At 38.7% G+C, this 16559-nt stretch overlaps 1 protein-coding gene and 4 non-coding genes across 5 annotated transcripts in view; 3 read left to right on the plus strand and 2 right to left on the minus strand.

Moving 5' to 3' along the window:
* The first annotated feature begins 703 nt into the window (after positions 1-703).
* Positions 704-803, plus strand: Trnam-cau (transfer RNA methionine (anticodon CAU)). The gene is made up of 2 exons: positions 704-740; positions 768-803. It is a non-coding gene; the product is annotated as a tRNA-Met (tRNA).
* A 3318-nt stretch (positions 804-4121) lies between these two features.
* Positions 4122-4221, plus strand: Trnam-cau (transfer RNA methionine (anticodon CAU)). The gene is made up of 2 exons: positions 4122-4158; positions 4186-4221. It is a non-coding gene; the product is annotated as a tRNA-Met (tRNA).
* A 1237-nt stretch (positions 4222-5458) lies between these two features.
* On the plus strand, positions 5459-5558 carry Trnam-cau (transfer RNA methionine (anticodon CAU)). The gene is made up of 2 exons: positions 5459-5495; positions 5523-5558. It is a non-coding gene; the product is annotated as a tRNA-Met (tRNA).
* A 5538-nt stretch (positions 5559-11096) lies between these two features.
* On the minus strand, positions 11097-11169 carry Trnas-gga (transfer RNA serine (anticodon GGA)). The gene has a single exon. It is a non-coding gene; the product is annotated as a tRNA-Ser (tRNA).
* A 5026-nt stretch (positions 11170-16195) lies between these two features.
* LOC138009008 (developmentally-regulated GTP-binding protein 2-like) overlaps positions 16196-16559 on the minus strand; it is a 1595-nt gene continuing 1231 nt past the window's right edge. The window contains exon 1 of the mRNA XM_068856304.1: positions 16196-16559. This exon is cut by the window's right edge and continues 1231 nt beyond it. The gene's annotated coding sequence lies outside the window, so the exon portion shown is untranslated.

Genomic DNA, 16559 nt, shown 5'->3' on the forward strand with positions numbered 1-16559 from the left:
TTTGAAAATTATCGCTAATTAGAAAGCAGTAATCGACAGTTATCAATTTACAGGGATGAACCAAGTTCACGATTTTAAAAATGTATTATTTTGCAAGGGCGTTTAAATTTTGTGAATATCCAAATATGGCAAATTCTTGATTTTATCATGAAATTCTAAATATGGTGGTACATTGAAATACCTCGTATGAGGATCGAAATAAAGACCTTCAGATTACTCAACGATGTCAATGGTTGTAGATTATGAAACTGACACTCTACCTACTGGGCGAACCAGTCAATTAAACTAATTTTTTTCAAACCAAAGAGTAAAAACCATTTAGAAATCTTTCTTTAAGTAGTAATATACTGAAACCCTTCTAGTTCATACAATGCGGTGTGTAAGTAAACCATCTTACATGTTTGACATTCTCATCTTGATTCTTAGTCCTGGCATCTATGTTTACAAAGTTATCTAGAAAATGATAAGTGAGTTTAAAAATTGTGCGTTTCAAACTGAATTGATTTCAATCTCCACCAGAAGCAAGAGATTCCAATGGTTATTGGGTTATTCAAAAAACTAAAATCCCTTGAAAAATCAGGCATTTTTAAAATCGTGAATTTGGTTCATCCCTATATAATGTTATTTTCCTATTAAAGCTTACCAATTACAGATAATTTTTAGAATGATTGTTACCTTTTCCTTTTCAAGTAATAGTGCAAGTGCCTCGTTAGCGCAGTAAGTAGCGCGTCAGTCTCATAATCCACAACCTTTGACCTCGTTGAGTTATCTGAAGGTCGTGAGTTCGATCCTCACACGGGGCATTTCAATTTTCCACCATATTTAGAATTTCATGATCATTTTTACAAATAGTATTATATTGGAATCGTTCTAGTACATACAATTCGGTCGGTAAGTAAACCAGATTAGATGTTTGAGATTCCCTCCTTAATTCTCACTCTTGACACCTATATTTGCAAAGTTGTCTTGGAAATGATAAGTGAGTTAAACAAATTGTGTTTCAAATTGAATTGATATGAATCTTTAACGGAACCAAGAAATTTCAAAGGTTATTCACAAAATTCAAATTTCCTAGAAAAATCTGACATTTTTTTTTAAATCACCAATTTTGTTCATTCCTGTTTATTGTCAATTAAAGCTTTGTATTCAGATCTGGCAAATTCTTTAAATCATCATGAAATTCTAAATTTGGTGGAAAGTTTGGAGTGTGAGGATCGAAATGAAGACTGTCAGATTACTCAACGAGGTCAATCGTTGTACATTACCAGGCTGACGTGCTACATACTGCGCTAACGAGGCATTTACGCTAGTGTTTTAAAACCAAAGGCTAGCAACCATTTTGAAAATTATCGCTAATTAGAAAGCAATAATCGACAGTTATCATTTTACAGGGATGAACCAAGTTCACGATTTTAAAGATGTCTTATCTTCCAAGGGCGTTTAAATTTTGTGAATATCCAAATATGGCAAATTCTTTAAATTATCATGAAATTTTAAATATGGTGGTACATTGAAATGCCCCATATGACGATCGAAATAAAGACCTTCAGGTTATTCAACGAGGTCAATGGTTGTAGATTATGAGACTGACACTCTACCTACTGGGCTAACCAGTCAATTAAACTAATTTTTTTAAAACCAAAGAGTAAAAACCATTCAGAAATCTTTCTTTAAGTAGTAATATACTGAAACCCTTCTGGTGCATACAATGCGGTGTGTAAGTAAACCATCTTACATGTTTGACATTCTCATCTTGATTCATCCTTTCCACGAAACCGTTCTCTTGCGGAAGGAATGGGCTACTTCTTGAGTGCCTCACATCGGACAGCTCCTCTTATCGCTCAAACAGATTGTTCTCAAACTCCCCATATGCCGTGGTGGAGTTTCTCTGGAAATCCGCAACAAAGTTTGAAGTCATAGAAAATCTTCTCTGCTGCCATCTTTGCAGTTTGTTCTTAGTAGGATAGTCTTGCGCGTACTTGGTAAAATGATCCACGACAACCAAGATGTATTCATACCCACCTGAACCTCGTACCAAGTGGGCAAAGTCCATTGAAAACATTTGGAGAGGAGCAGTCATTAGAATGGGCTGAAGTGGTGCTCTTGATAGGATGTTAGGTCGTCTCTGCTCGAAGTGATTGCACACGTGGTGAATAAAGTCCTCCATGTCTTTCCAATAACATCTCGCACGTGCTAAAACTAACACTCGCTCGACACCAAGATGGCCCATCTCCTCATGAAGTTCACGGTACAGTGGCTGTCGTATCTTTTGTGGTAGTACAACTTGCTGCTTACGGTAGAGAATCCCACTCTCCTTGTGAACTAACGGCGGTTCGTTGCGTTTCTGTATTACAGTGGGTTTCTGTTTCGCCGTGATAATTTTGAACTGTCACTTCCCATCTAAGTATTGTGTTTGTGTGCAGAGTCTTTTGTGCGTATTTTTGGTAGATTTCAGAGGCTAGTAGAAATGCGTAACTACCTTGCAGTGACCTCGAAGTCATTGTAACGCGAATAGCGTTTTAGTGGATCTTTAAACAAAGTATACTCTTATGGAGCTCAAGAATGGAATGTCAAGTGGATAAACAAGACAGGCGGACATGGCTTTGGTAATGCTATAAAAGTCCAGTATCGAAAACAACGGCAAACTTCATTTTCTTGGAATGGTGATTATCAGAAGCAGTCCCCGACTAGACAAGAAGGTCTACGTGAAACCAACTGATACTGGACTTTTACTCAGTGCATTACGAAAGCCATGTTGACGAAAGGTATAAACATTCTCTGCTGAAGACAATGTTGAACCGTGCGTTTAGACTTTCCTCCAATTGGCAGTTTTTCTATCAAGAATGTGAACGTCTAACTACTGTTTTTGCTCTCTTGCATTATCCTGAAACTCTCGTAGAGAATACCATCAGATATTTTACTGAAAAACGGAAAGTCACCGGGGATATATGTACCAAACAACAAGTATCCAATGAACATGATGCTCCAATCTGAATTGCCTTACCGTTCAAAGACGAGAAATCAGCAAATACGATAAGACACCAACTCGATGATCTCAGCCGAAAGATTGATGCCGTTGTCCAGCCCATTCACAAGTCGGAAGCTCAAAGGCCAATTCAAAGAACATAAACCTCCAATTTTTAATCGACAAAACGTTATTTATTACTAAGTGTGGTCTGTGTGATGCAGACTATGTCAGCTTCACGAGTCGACAACTACATTAACGTGTAGAGGGGAATAAGCGATCAACAATCGGCAATCATGTATAGGACGAGAATGGAAAGGATCCGGAGACCATCGAAATCAAGACCTTCAGATTACTCAACGAGGTCAATGGTTGTAGATTACGAGACTGACGTGCTGCATACTGCGCTAACGAGGCATTTACGCCAGTGTTTTAAAACCAAAGGCTAGCAACCATTTTGAAAATTATCGCTAATTAGAAAGCAATAATCGACAGTTATCAATTTACAGGGATGAACCAAGTTCACGATTTTAAAAATGTATTATTTTGCAAGGGCGTTTAAATTTTGTGAATATCCAAATATGGCAAATTCTTTAAATTATCATGAAATTCTAAATATGGTGGTACATTGAAATCCCGCATATGAGGATCGAAATAAAGACCTTCAGATTACTCAGCGAGGTCAATAGTTGTAAATTTTGAGACTGACACTCTACCTACTGGGCTAACCAGTCAATTAAACTAATTTTTTTCAAACTGAAAAGTAAAAACCATTCAGAAAATTTTCTTTAAGTAGTAATATACTGAAACCCTTCTACTGCATACAGTGCGGTGTGTAAGTAAACCATCTTACATGTTTGACATTCTCATCTTGATTCATAGTCCTGGCATCTATGTTTACAAAGTTATCTAGAAAGTGATCAGTGACTTTAAAAATTGTTCGTTTCAGACTGAATTGATTTCAATCCCCACCAGAAGCAGGACATTCCAATGGTTATTGGGTTATTAAAAAAGCTAAAATTCCTTGAAAAATCAGGCATTTTTAAAATCGTGAATTTGGTTCATCCCTATATGTTATTTTTCTATTAAAGCTTACCAATTACAGATAATTTTCAGAATGATTGTTACCCTTTCCTTTTCAAGTAATAGTGTAAGTGCCTCGTTAGCGCAGTAGGTAGCGCATCAGTCTCATAATCCACAACCATTGACCTCGTTGAGTTATCTGAAGGTCGTGAGTTCGATCCTCACACGGGGCATTTCAATTTTCAACCATATTTACAATTTCATGATCATTTTTACAAATAATATTATATTGGAATCGTTCTGGTACATACCATTCGGTGTGTAAGTAAACCAGATTAGATGTTTGAGAGTCGCTTCTTAAGTCTCACTCCGGACACCTACATTTGCAAAGTTCTCTTGAGAATGATATGTGAGTATAAGAAATTGTGTGTTTCAAATTGAATTGATATGAATCGTTTACAGAACCAAGAAATTTCAAAGGTTATTCACAAATTCAAATTTCTTAGCAAAATTAGACATTTTTTAAAATCACCAATTTTGTTCATTCCTGTTTATTGTCAATTAAAGCTTTCTATTCAGATCTGGCAAATTCTATAAATCATCATGAAATTCTAAATTTGGTGGAAAATTTGGAGTGTGAGGATCGAAATCAAGACCTTCAGATTACTCAACGAGGTCAATGGTTGTAGATTACGAGACTGACGTGCTGCATACTGCGCTAACGAGGCATTTACACCAGTGTTTTAAAACCAAAGGCTAGCAACCATTTTGAAAATTATCGCTAATTAGAAAGCAGTAATCGACAGTTATCAATTTACAGGGATGAACCAAGTTCACGATTTTAAAAATGTATTATTTTGCAAGGGCGTTTAAATTTTGTGAATATCCAAATATGGCAAATTCTTTAATTTATCATGAAATTCTAAATATGGTGGTACATTGAAATACCTCGTATGAGGATCGAAATAAAGACCTTCAGATTACTCAACGATGTCAATGGTTGTAGATTATGAAACTGACACTCTACCTACTGGGCGAACCAGTCAATTAAACTAATTTTTTTCAAACCAAAGAGTAAAAACCATTCAGAAATCTTTCTTTAAGTAGTAATATACTGAAACCCTTCTAGTTTATACAATGCGGTGTGTAAGTAAACCATCTTACATGTTTGACATTCTCATCTTGATTCTTAGTCCTGGCATCTATGTTTACAAAGTTATCTAAAAAATGATAAGTGAGTTTAAAAATTGTGCGTTTCAAACTGAATTGATTTCAATCCCCACCAGAAGCAAGAGATTCCAATGGTTATTGGGTTATTCAAAAAACTAAAATCCTTTGAAAAATCAGGCATTTTTAAAATGGTGAATTTGGTTCATCCCTATATAATGTTATTTTTCTATGAAAGCTTACCAATTACAGATAATTTTCAGAATGATTGTTACCTTTTCCTTTTCAAGTAATAGTGTAAGTGCCTCGTTAGCGCAGTAAGTAGCGCGTCAGTCTCATAATCCACAACCTTTGACCGCGTTGAGTTATCTGAAGGTCGTGAGTTCGATCCTCACATGGAGCATTTCAATTTTCCACCATATCTAGAATTTCATGATCATTTTTACAAATAGTATTATATTGGAATCGTTCTAGTACATACAATTCGGTTGGTAAGTAAACCAGATTAGATGTTTGAGATTCCCTCCTTAATTCTCACTCTTGACACCTATATTTGCAAAGTTGTCTTGGAAATGATAAGTGAGTTAAACAAATTGTGTTTCAAATTGAATTGATATGAATCTTTAACGGAACCAAGAAATTTCAAAGGTTATTCACAAAATTCAAATTTCCTAGAAAAATCTGACATTTTTTTTTAAATCACCAATTTTGTTCATTCCTGTTTATTGTCAATTAAAGCTTTGTATTCAGATCTGGCAAATTCTTTAAATCATCATGAAATTCTAAATTTGGTGGAAAATTTGGAGTGTGAGGATCGAAATGAAGACCGTCAGATTACTCAACGAGGTCAATCGTTGTACATTACCAGACTGACGTGCTACATACTGCGCTAACGAGGCATTTACGCTAGTGTTTTAAAACCAAAGGCTAGCAACCATTTTGAAAATTATCGCTAATTAGAAAGCAATAATCGACAGTTATCATTTTACAGGGATGAACCAAGTGCACGATTTTAAAGATGTCTTATCTTCCAAGGGCGTTTAAATTTTGTGAATATCCAAATATGGCAAATTCTTTAAATTATCATGAAATTTTAAATATGGTGGTACATTGAAATGCCCCATATGACGATCGAAATAAAGACCTTCAGGTTATTCAACGAGGTCAATGGTTGTAGATTATGAGACTGACACTCTACCTACTGCGCTAACCAGTCAATTAAACTAATTTTTTTAAAACCAAAGAGTAAAAACCATTCAGAAATCTTTCTTTAAGTAGTAATATACTGAAACCCTTCTGGTGCATACAATGCGGTGTGTAAGTAAACCATCTTACATGTTTGACATTCTCATCTTGATTCTTAGTCCTGGCATCTATGTTTGCAAAGTTATCTAGAAAATGATAAGTGACTTTAAAAATTGTGCGTTTCAAACTGAATTGATTTCAATCCCCACCAGAAGCAAGAGATTCCAATGGTTATTGGGTTATTCAAAAAACTAAAATCCTTTGAAAAATCAGGCATTTTTAAAATGGTGAATTTGGTTCATCCCTATATAATGTTATTTTTCTATGAAAGCTTACCAATTACAGATAATTTTCAGAATGATTGTTACCTTTTTCTTTTCAAGTAATAGAGTAAGTGCCTCGTTAACGCAGTAGGTAGCGCGTCAGTCTCATAATCCACAAACATTGACCTCGTTGAGTTATCGGAAGGTCGTGAGTTCGATCCTCACACGGGGCATTTCAATTTTCTACCATATTTAGAATTTCATAATCATTTTTTAAATAGTATTATATTGGAATCGTTCTGGTACATAGAATTCGATGCGTAAGTAAACGAGATTAGATGTTTGAGAGTTCTTTCTTAATTCTCACTCCGGACACCTATATTTGCAAAGTTGTCTTGAGAATGATAAGTGAGTATAAAAAATTGTGTGTTTCAAATTGAATTGATATGAATCTTTACCAGAACCAAGAAATTTCAAAGGTTATTCACAAAATTCAAATTTCCTAGCAAAATTAGACATTTTTTAAAATCACCAATTTTGTTCATTCCTGTTTATTGTCGATTAAATTTTTCTATTCAGATTTGGCAAATTCTTTAAATCATCATGAAATTCATGTGGTCGAAAATTGAAGTGCCCTGTGTGAGGATCGAGATCAAGACCTTCAGATTAGTCAACGAGGTCAATTGTTGTAGATTATCAGACTGACGTGCTACCTACTGCGCTAACGAGGCATTTATGCTAGTGTTTTAAAACCAAAAGCTAGCAACCATTCTGAAAATTATCGGTAATTAGAAAGCAATTTTTATAAAAGTGACGACACTTTTGAAATTAAATTTACAAGACATGATTCGGTCGCACAACGACCATCTTCAGTTGAAAGTAGAATTAATTTGAAGTTACATTTGAATTTATAATATGCTAAACAAAAATAAATAACAACGTGAAATAAATTGGGAATCTAACAAAATAGCCAAAGGTAACAAAAAAGAGTGTGCAATGGAACATGCTGATTAAAACGAGAGAGTTAAATTAACATGATAAACGAGCAATTATATCATGCTAATTTAACTCTCTCGTTCTCATCAACATGTTCCATTGTACACTCTTTTTTGTTACCTTTGGCTATTTTGTTAGATTCCCAATTTATTTCCCGTTGTTATTTATCTGTGTTTAGCATATAAATTCAAATGTAACTTCAAAATAATTCTACTTTCAACTGAAGATGGTCGTTGCACGACCAAAACATGTCTTGTAGATTTAATTTCAAATGTGTCGTCACTTTTATAAAAATTGTTGTTAGTCTGCTTCTTTCCAGATCTTTTGGAAATTAGAAAGCAATAATCGACAATAATCATTTTACAGGGATAAGCCAATCCACGATTTTAAAAAATGTCTTATTTTGCAAGGGCGTTTTAATTTTGTGAATATCCAGATATGGCAAATTCTTTAAATTATCATGAAATTCTAAATATGGTGGTAAATTGAATGCGCCGTCGATGGTTGTAGATTATGAGACTAACGCACTACTTACTGTGACGACCTCGCTTGTGAAGAGTTTTTAATCTTTGCTTGGTCCCGTACCCTGCTGCTGCTCCCACCCCACCCACGGCCCCCATTTTTCCCATGGTCACCAAAAGTTCGAATGCTACTGCCACATGGCTTTCGTCTTCCCAAAAAATTTCAACTTCTCTGCCCGCCTCTAGGGATCAGGTTACGAAAGAGGACACAGTCACCTATTTGCAAAACGGACGATCTCATCCGCTTGTCATACTTTTTCTTTCTACGCGAAACACTGTCTTGGGCTGCTTTAGATGCAAGGGAAAAGGCCTCTTGCATTGCACTCTTCCATTTGGCCGCATACTCTGTGTGTGAAGCAGATCTGGATTTCTCCAAAAGGTCGAACACGATATCAGTAGGCAGCTGAGAGCTTCTTCCGAACAAAGGTAAAATGGTGAAAACCCAGTAGTTTCATGGACCGTACAATTATATGCATGTGCCATTTTGTTCACGTGATCCTTCCAATTAGACTTGTGTCTCTCGGGATGGGTTCGCAACATACCAAGAAGCGTGCGATTCATCCTTTCCACGAAACCGTTCTCTTGCGGAAGGAATGGGCTACTTCTTGAGTGCCTCACATCGGACAGCTCCTCTTATCGCTCAAACAGATTGTTCTCAAACTCCCCATATGCCGTGGTGGCAAGGATCCGGAGACCATCGAAAGAAGTTTCAAGATTTTGAAGAATGTCAGAGTAGACTAGACTGTCTGATTTTTGATCGGCGCAAAGGTTTATACCTAATTAATTCACTTTTATTGTCTCTTTCGCTCTATAATCGTATTGTTTGCAAAGAAATATTTTAGAGTTTTTGTTCAACACCTCATAAGCATTTTTACAATTGATTATATGTGCACATCTTAAAATTTTACCTTTCAACTTGAAAATGATCGTTAAACGGTCGAAGCTTCGTTGTTTTTTAACGTTAACGTTTATAGTAAAATCTGTTTCTAAAAGTGTGTTGATTAGAATTTTTTCGATTGATTGTCATTAATCTTTCGACGAGAATTCGGTTCAGAGTTATATATAAACACTATGTTATTTTTTTCTCCATCTGTCTTTTGGCTCTCCCTTTATTGTTAACTCCTAGCTTTTACGGTACTTTTTGATGCAACCGTAAAGACAAAAATAATTTTGACCTGGCATCAGATTAGACTGAAAAGAAGAGGAATTATGAAGCGGAAACAGTTTCTTCAGTCCCTCCTTAATTAATGTGTGCAATAGCGTTTGCTTAGTGCAACTGCAAGACATGCCTGACATATGTATGCGGGAAAACGTCCGCCAGAGAAATTTGCAGTTAATTTTTTTGCAGACTATTTAAAGAAGAAACGAGTGCGTTAATTAATCAAGAGCGTGATTTCTTATCTTCGAAATGAATTTATTACCAAAGCTTAAAAAAGGTAATTTCTGTCGGTTGAATGTGCGAATAAGACAGAAATTTATATTTCTACGGCACAGGAACAGAAGGAACTGGGTACGATTGGTGTTAGGCATGATGGGTATCATACTGTGTATAAGTGTTAGTTCGTCACGTGGTAAGCCATTTTAGGCCTGCATCAGTCTCTTTAACTTTTGTTTTCTTTTTGTGTATCGTTATTGTTTTGTAACAAGAAACCCTCAAACCCTGGACGGTTTGGGGCATTGCATTGGTTCGGGGAATACGTTTCCAATTTTTGTTCCTCACGAGGTTTTTCGGAGACTCGTTGTGCGCAGATGATTCATGTAATTTACACGTTTCTGTTTCCGTAACGAAGAATTTTTTACATGACAGGGTTGTTATCCCTGTGCAAAACCCGCAAGCCTGAGGTACCGGTAGATTGCTCTTTGTCTGGCCCCTAACCTTTGATCTGTCTGGCATGGATGACCCTACCAGGACCTCTAGAGGTCCAGCCAGCATAGCTCTCAGGCTCATTGAAGCACGCAAGCCCCCGTCAAGGTGGTAATCTAGTTCGGGGAACTAGGGATGCAGAAGACTAGAAAAAAGAAAGAATGGATTACACCAGACACGTGGCAGGCTATCGATGAGGGGCACCAGCTGAAAAAGAAGATAAGTGAGAGTAGATCAGTCAGACTCCGAGTAAGGTATAGGGCGGAATACGCAGAAACCAACAGGCGTGTCAAGAGAAAGATCCGAACTGACAAAAAGGCATATATGGAAGACCTGGCAAGGGAAGCGGAGGAAGCCGCACAAAAGGGAGAGCAGAGAAATGTCTATAAAATCACTAAATTGACCTGTGGAAAATATAGTGGCGGCAGAATTGCCCCCATACGAGACAAACAAGGACAGCTCCTCACGTCTGAATAAGACCAAGAAGCACGTTGGATATAGCATTTCCAGGAAGTCCTTAATAGACCAGCACCAGAAGAGGAGCCTGATATACCAGAAACTGAGATTGACCTAAGTGTTGACACTGGACCACCAAAGAAAGGAGAGATCAATGCGGCCATTAATTCTCTAAGGAACCACAAGGCACCTGCTGGCAAAGACCGCCTCAATGCTTAGCTGTTCTAGGCAGACGCTGCGACCACCGTAAACATCTTGCAACCACTTTTCAACACAATATGGGACAGAAGGAAAATCCCTGATGACTGGATTCAGGGGTATCATCATAAAGATACCAAAGAAAGGAGCTCTGTCTGAATGTAGCAACTGGCGTGGTATTACATTGCTATCCACTCCTAGTAAGATTTTAGCGATAGTCATCATGAAGCGCCTATCACTGGCTGTGGGCCATAAACTTCGCGTGGAACAGGCAGGTTTCAGGAGGGGAAGGGGTTATATCGATCATATTTTCACCCTGAGAAATATTAAGTGAAGCTATGATCTTCGCAGTTATGAACGCAATGTTTACAATTGCGTAGAGAAGCTTGAAAAATTCAGGACTTCAACGGGGTTTGAACCCGTGACCTCGCGATTCCGGTGCGACGCTCTAACCAACTGAGCTATGAAGCCACCGACGTTGGGAGCTGGTCATTTGTAGGTTCTAATGGTCCCGTGAGTCCCATAGCTTCGCGAGGTCACGCTCCCAACGTCAGTGGCTTCATAGCTCAGTTGGTTAGAGCGCCGCACCGGAATCGCGAGGTCACGGGTTCAAACCCCGTTGTAGTCCTGAATTTTTCAGGCTTCTCTACGCAATTGTAAACATTGCGTTCATAACTGCGAAGATCATAGCTTCACTTGATTTCATATCCGCAGTTCACGTATGATTCATTTCATATACCATTTCATCATTGAGGAACATTATTGAACAGAGTACCGAATGGCAGCGAACTCTCTTTGTGAACTTTGTAGATTTGCCAAGGTCTTCGACAGTGTACACCGACACAGCCTCTGGAAGATATTACGAGGGTATGGAATCCCCTCCCACATTACTGAGGTTATCAAAATTTTCTATGATAACTTTACCTGCTCGGTTGGTGATGGTGACGTCCTATTTTAAGTCCACGTTGGTGTCAGATAGGGGTGTGTCATGTCCACATTGCTTTTCAACCTTGCTGCGCACTGGATCATCAGTAGAGATGGAGGTACTTATCTGGACATTCAGAGCCGTCTCAACAAGGCCAGAAACTCGCTCAACATGATGAATAAGGTATGGCACTCCTCCGCTTACAGTACTCTCACCAAGCTGAAACTCTACCACAACTGCGTCCTTTCAACTCTCCTGTATGGTTCAGAATGTTGGCGCCTAACGGAGAAGGATTTATCGAAACTCTCCACATTTCACACCGAGAGCCTTCGGCGTATCCTATGCAAGCATATTTTGGCCAAATGTCATCTCAAATAAAGATATATTTGAACGGTGTGGAACTGAACCAATGGTACCGTACTGGTGAGTAGACACTGGAGGTGGATTGGCCATGTCACCCGTCAAGAAGCTTCCATTGCAAAAACTGCTTTACATTGGACGCCAGAAGGGAAATGCAAGAGGGGCCGCCCCAAGATCACGTGGCGACGGACAGTGGAGAAAGGAATCAAGGAGATGGGAAAGACCTGGGGCATCACGCTTATGGCAAGGGACCGGCAGATGCGGAAGGAGCATGTTGCTGCCCTACATGCCACTTAGGCGTAAAGGACATAAGTGAGTGAGTGACAGTCGTTTTCTGGTTTTTCGTATCCGGTAGTGCTACAGGTTATCGGGGAATCAGGTAGTTAGGCTGTTCACACCTGCCACTGGTGCGAGGCCGAAAGAAACCAAAATAAACCTAATGGATTGCATTTAAAATGAAAATGAAATGAAGTTAAAATGTAAAAGACCTCGAAATGGGACAGAACGTTATAAAATAATTACACGTGAGTGTGAAAAAAGTAAAGTAAAGTGTGAGCCAAAGGAATCTACTGGCACAACGTCAGTGTGACCCCTCAAATGGTCTTAATGACCCCCCACTTGAAAACATTAACTGAAACATCTGTAAATACAATACAATCTTGTGTTTTAACTTAACCGTATAAAATTATTCCTTTCTCTGAACGGCAAAACTAGCCAACAAAACGAAAGAACCTGCACTAGCTATAGCAAAATGTTCAACGCTAATGATAGTTTGACGAACGGTACATGTAATACATATGTACAGTATTCAACACATAAGACAATAACTAAACCGCAAAAAAGTATTATGACAAATTCTTTCTTTTTTAAATAACAAAAGCTAGCGAAAACAGATCTAGATACCAAACACTTGTTATTGATACCCCAATAAATTCTAAAACGGAAATGTCATAAGCTATAATTTAAGAATAATACAAGAATATTTTCAGCCTAAAATCGGCAGAAAAATAAGAATATTTAGCCTGGGGATCCACCTATTGAACAACTGAAGCCAGTCGATCAAATATAACAAATATGCCTTAGAACTGTGGATCTCTACAGAATTGGCACTAGAAAATCAATTTTACAAGGTAGAAATGAAAATATTCAAGGAAAGTGAATTCCATCTGCCTGTTAATCTGCTTACTGTGAGATTTTTGTGCCTTATCGTGAGACCTTGAGATTGCCCTAAAAACCGTGAGTCTTGCAAAACCGGGAGAATTGAGAGGTCTGAAAATGCTTGTTTCGGCATGAAATAATATGTTTCGTCAGGACCGATGGGTTCCTGGTTTTGTCAAAAAACTATATAGGCTGACCGAAAAGCATACAGGCTTGAAACGTCTGGACCCGGTCTGGGATTTGTTGTCATTTAAGCCCGGTTTCCATATGATCTGTAACGGTCTGCGACACGATCACCCATAGGTCTGAGACCCCGCGGGGGGGGGGGGGGGACTCCCATATGAAACAGACGGGGATGCTCGTCGTCTCGCTTAGGGGTGTAAATTTTGGATTTTGGTCTCGCTTAGGGTGCTCCGGGCAAAGCGCCAATATTTTAAGCCGCCAAGGTCTCGTTTAGGGTTCCGCGAAGAAACACAGAATTACGCGAAGAGAAACAGAAGTCAAATTTTCTTTTTAACTTGTTTTTAGGGGTCAAAATTTGCTTAAGCCACGCCCAGATTTGTATCCTTTAGGGGTCACAAAAAGCTTGAGCCACGCCAAGATGGTCTCCTTTAGGGGTTAAATTCAACATTTTCGACGAGCATCCCCCCCCCCCGGGTCTGAGACGTACATATGGAAACACCTGTCCCCGGCTTCTGCGGCGATCTGCGGCACACAGTCTGGATGATCGGGAAAGTTGAGTCTAGTTCTACTTTCCCGACCATCACGACTCTTCCGACTAAGGCAATTTTTAATGGAAAAGTGTGTCTGAGATGATCTGTGTCCTATCGGCGACACACTATCGTTCGCCTTGAAACACGTCCAATCAGACTTGAAGTAAGTGGGCTCCTTTTTCTCCTCTCTTCGCAGAGGATTAGCGGTACGCTCGTCTGCGATCGCTTCAGATTTAAGTGGAGACATTTGCCTCCTGTGTTTACGATCGTCTGCTATAACACCGACGCAGACAGCTTCCGATGGTCGCAGACCTTTGCAAATCATATGGAAACCAGGCTTTACACGAGACCGGTACGAACTATTTCTCGTCTCGTTCCAGCAACCGAGACGAAATCAGACCGGTTCATTGAGTTCATTGTCAGGCCAGTTCCATGTAAACGCATAAAAAGAAATGTATGGAGGACGATACGAACTCCTGCCGGTCTGGGTTCGTCCCGGTCTCATGTAAATACCCCCTTTGTCAGTTCAAGGTCAACAAAGAGTCCTATTGATGTACGTTATTCGGATAATGTATCTTTTAGGGTACCTCGATCGACCGATGCATCGGTCGAGATACCGATCGTTACTCGATCGACACTCGACGGACATGCGACCGAGATGTCGGTCGACTGCTCTACCGATAGAGACCATCAACCGCCACTCGATGAAAAGCTACCGACTAATTACCGACACTTGATCGACGTTCTGTCGTTAGCCGTCCGATATATCGACCACAGTCAGTCGAGCAAGCAATCAGAGAATGTAGTAAAATGTTTTTATGCTTGAACAGTGAGCCTAAATGTAAAATGTAAAAGTGTTCCACTTTATCTCTGAGAATGAGATCATTCACATTTTGATGTTTTCATTGTCTTCATTGAAACACGCCAGCTTGGCTTGGAACAAGAATCGGCAAAATACGGCAACCAGGAAAAACAAGATCTCCAACAAATTGCCTGTTCGTGCTTTAAACAAACGTCTGAAAACACAAGCTAGATATATTTTCCTTAATTTTACGAAAACTCATTACGATTACGTGTAACAAACAAACAAATCAACTGTTTCTTTATGTCCAAGAGTACAGATGATTGTTTAATATTTAATTCCAGTTGAGAATAAAAAGACGAGTTTCATTCCTGAAAAACGGGAAAAAAACGATTAAACCACTTTTTAAAAATACTCATCCAGTTGAAGTAACGCATCCATAAAAATAACAAACGGTTTAGTGTCCAAGAAAAGAAATTATGGAGTAACTTCTTCCACCAAGTTTGAGCTGTTACTGGTTATTATTTTTTTTGTCGCTCTCATTCTCTTCCTCTCTTCTTTCATTTCTGCTCTTCTGTCAGAGGTCATCCAGGCATCCTGCAACCTTATCACATTCAAAATTAAAAATCCTCTTAAAGATATGCCAAAAATTGCAATACAGAGCAAAAAGCAGCTCTAAACATGTCCAATTAAAAATTACACTCAGCTTTAATTGTATTTCCCTCCGATACTTGACTTGAATAGCTGTGCAGCCACAGTGTGGTCCTGACCACAGCTATATATGTCAAATCTGGATTGAAACCGGCAAAAAATGCAGAAAACAATTTTCCAAACTGTTTTCCAACTGAACACGAAAAGCGTCGACTGTTACGAGCTTTACATGCAGCTGACGCACAATGTCGCACGGCCGTAGCCTTGCTGAGCCACAGAAAGCGCACCAAAAATTAACAAATTTCTAGTTTCTAAAAAAAACTGTGGTGCTGCGTCGGTGGGAGAGTCAAACAGGAAATTTTAGCTTTATCAAACGTGTTGATAAAGGTCGAATTACCATCATGAATGAATTGGAAAGCTGACGTTTTGAGCGTTAACCCTTCGTCAGAGCAAATGGCCACCTTGTGTCTTAACTTGAGCCTGCAATATGGTCACGTGATACTGGTCACATTGGCAGACATGGAGGGGTGGACGTACCGATGTACAGACAGACTGTCGCATGGTGATGTCGTAGCCAAAACAAAAATTTCTCCCATTGATGTTTTACCATATTTTCTTAGCTATGGTGCTCCGCACGCGTACCAGCTCTGGTATGATATAGAACGCAGTGTATGAAATTGTGACAATTTGACAACAGAAGACAGATGACGAAAAGGACAAAACTGTATCTTCTAAATCAATCTTTGAATTAAAAAAAAAAACAGTCTGTTGTGATGTCGAAAGAAGCCAGGCAGTCATGTCCACAGCTGGCCAGTTTGCCTGGTGCCCGGCCCTCGATGAAGGGCACCATCTCATAATAGCATGTATGGCAGTCTACAGTGTATTTAAGTGTAAAACACTAATCAATTTTATTAACAAAATCAAGCTTTACTGGCACAATTACTTTGGGTTCATTTTACTTGGATAAAAAATATCAACACTTTGGAATATCAATATTTTTCCTGTCAGTACAAAAAAGAGCCACCTCTTTTAAGCATAGCGAGTTATTGTTTTAACTTTTTGCTGGCTATAGGTGCTTATGCTATAGCTGCAAAGGGATACAGTCATCTTGGATTCACTAATTACAGTATCAGAACTAGAAGCCAAACCAAACTCACAATAGATTTTCACAAGATATGGTAAGATTTCCTTCTTATCCTCTTTTACTTCAACAATGGCTCCCACAAGTGAAATCCCTTTTCAGCAGAAGTGA

This window comes from Montipora foliosa, chromosome 6 (assembly GCF_036669935.1).
Source record: "Montipora foliosa isolate CH-2021 chromosome 6, ASM3666993v2, whole genome shotgun sequence".
In the NCBI taxonomy this organism is placed as follows: domain Eukaryota; kingdom Metazoa; phylum Cnidaria; class Anthozoa; order Scleractinia; family Acroporidae; genus Montipora; species Montipora foliosa.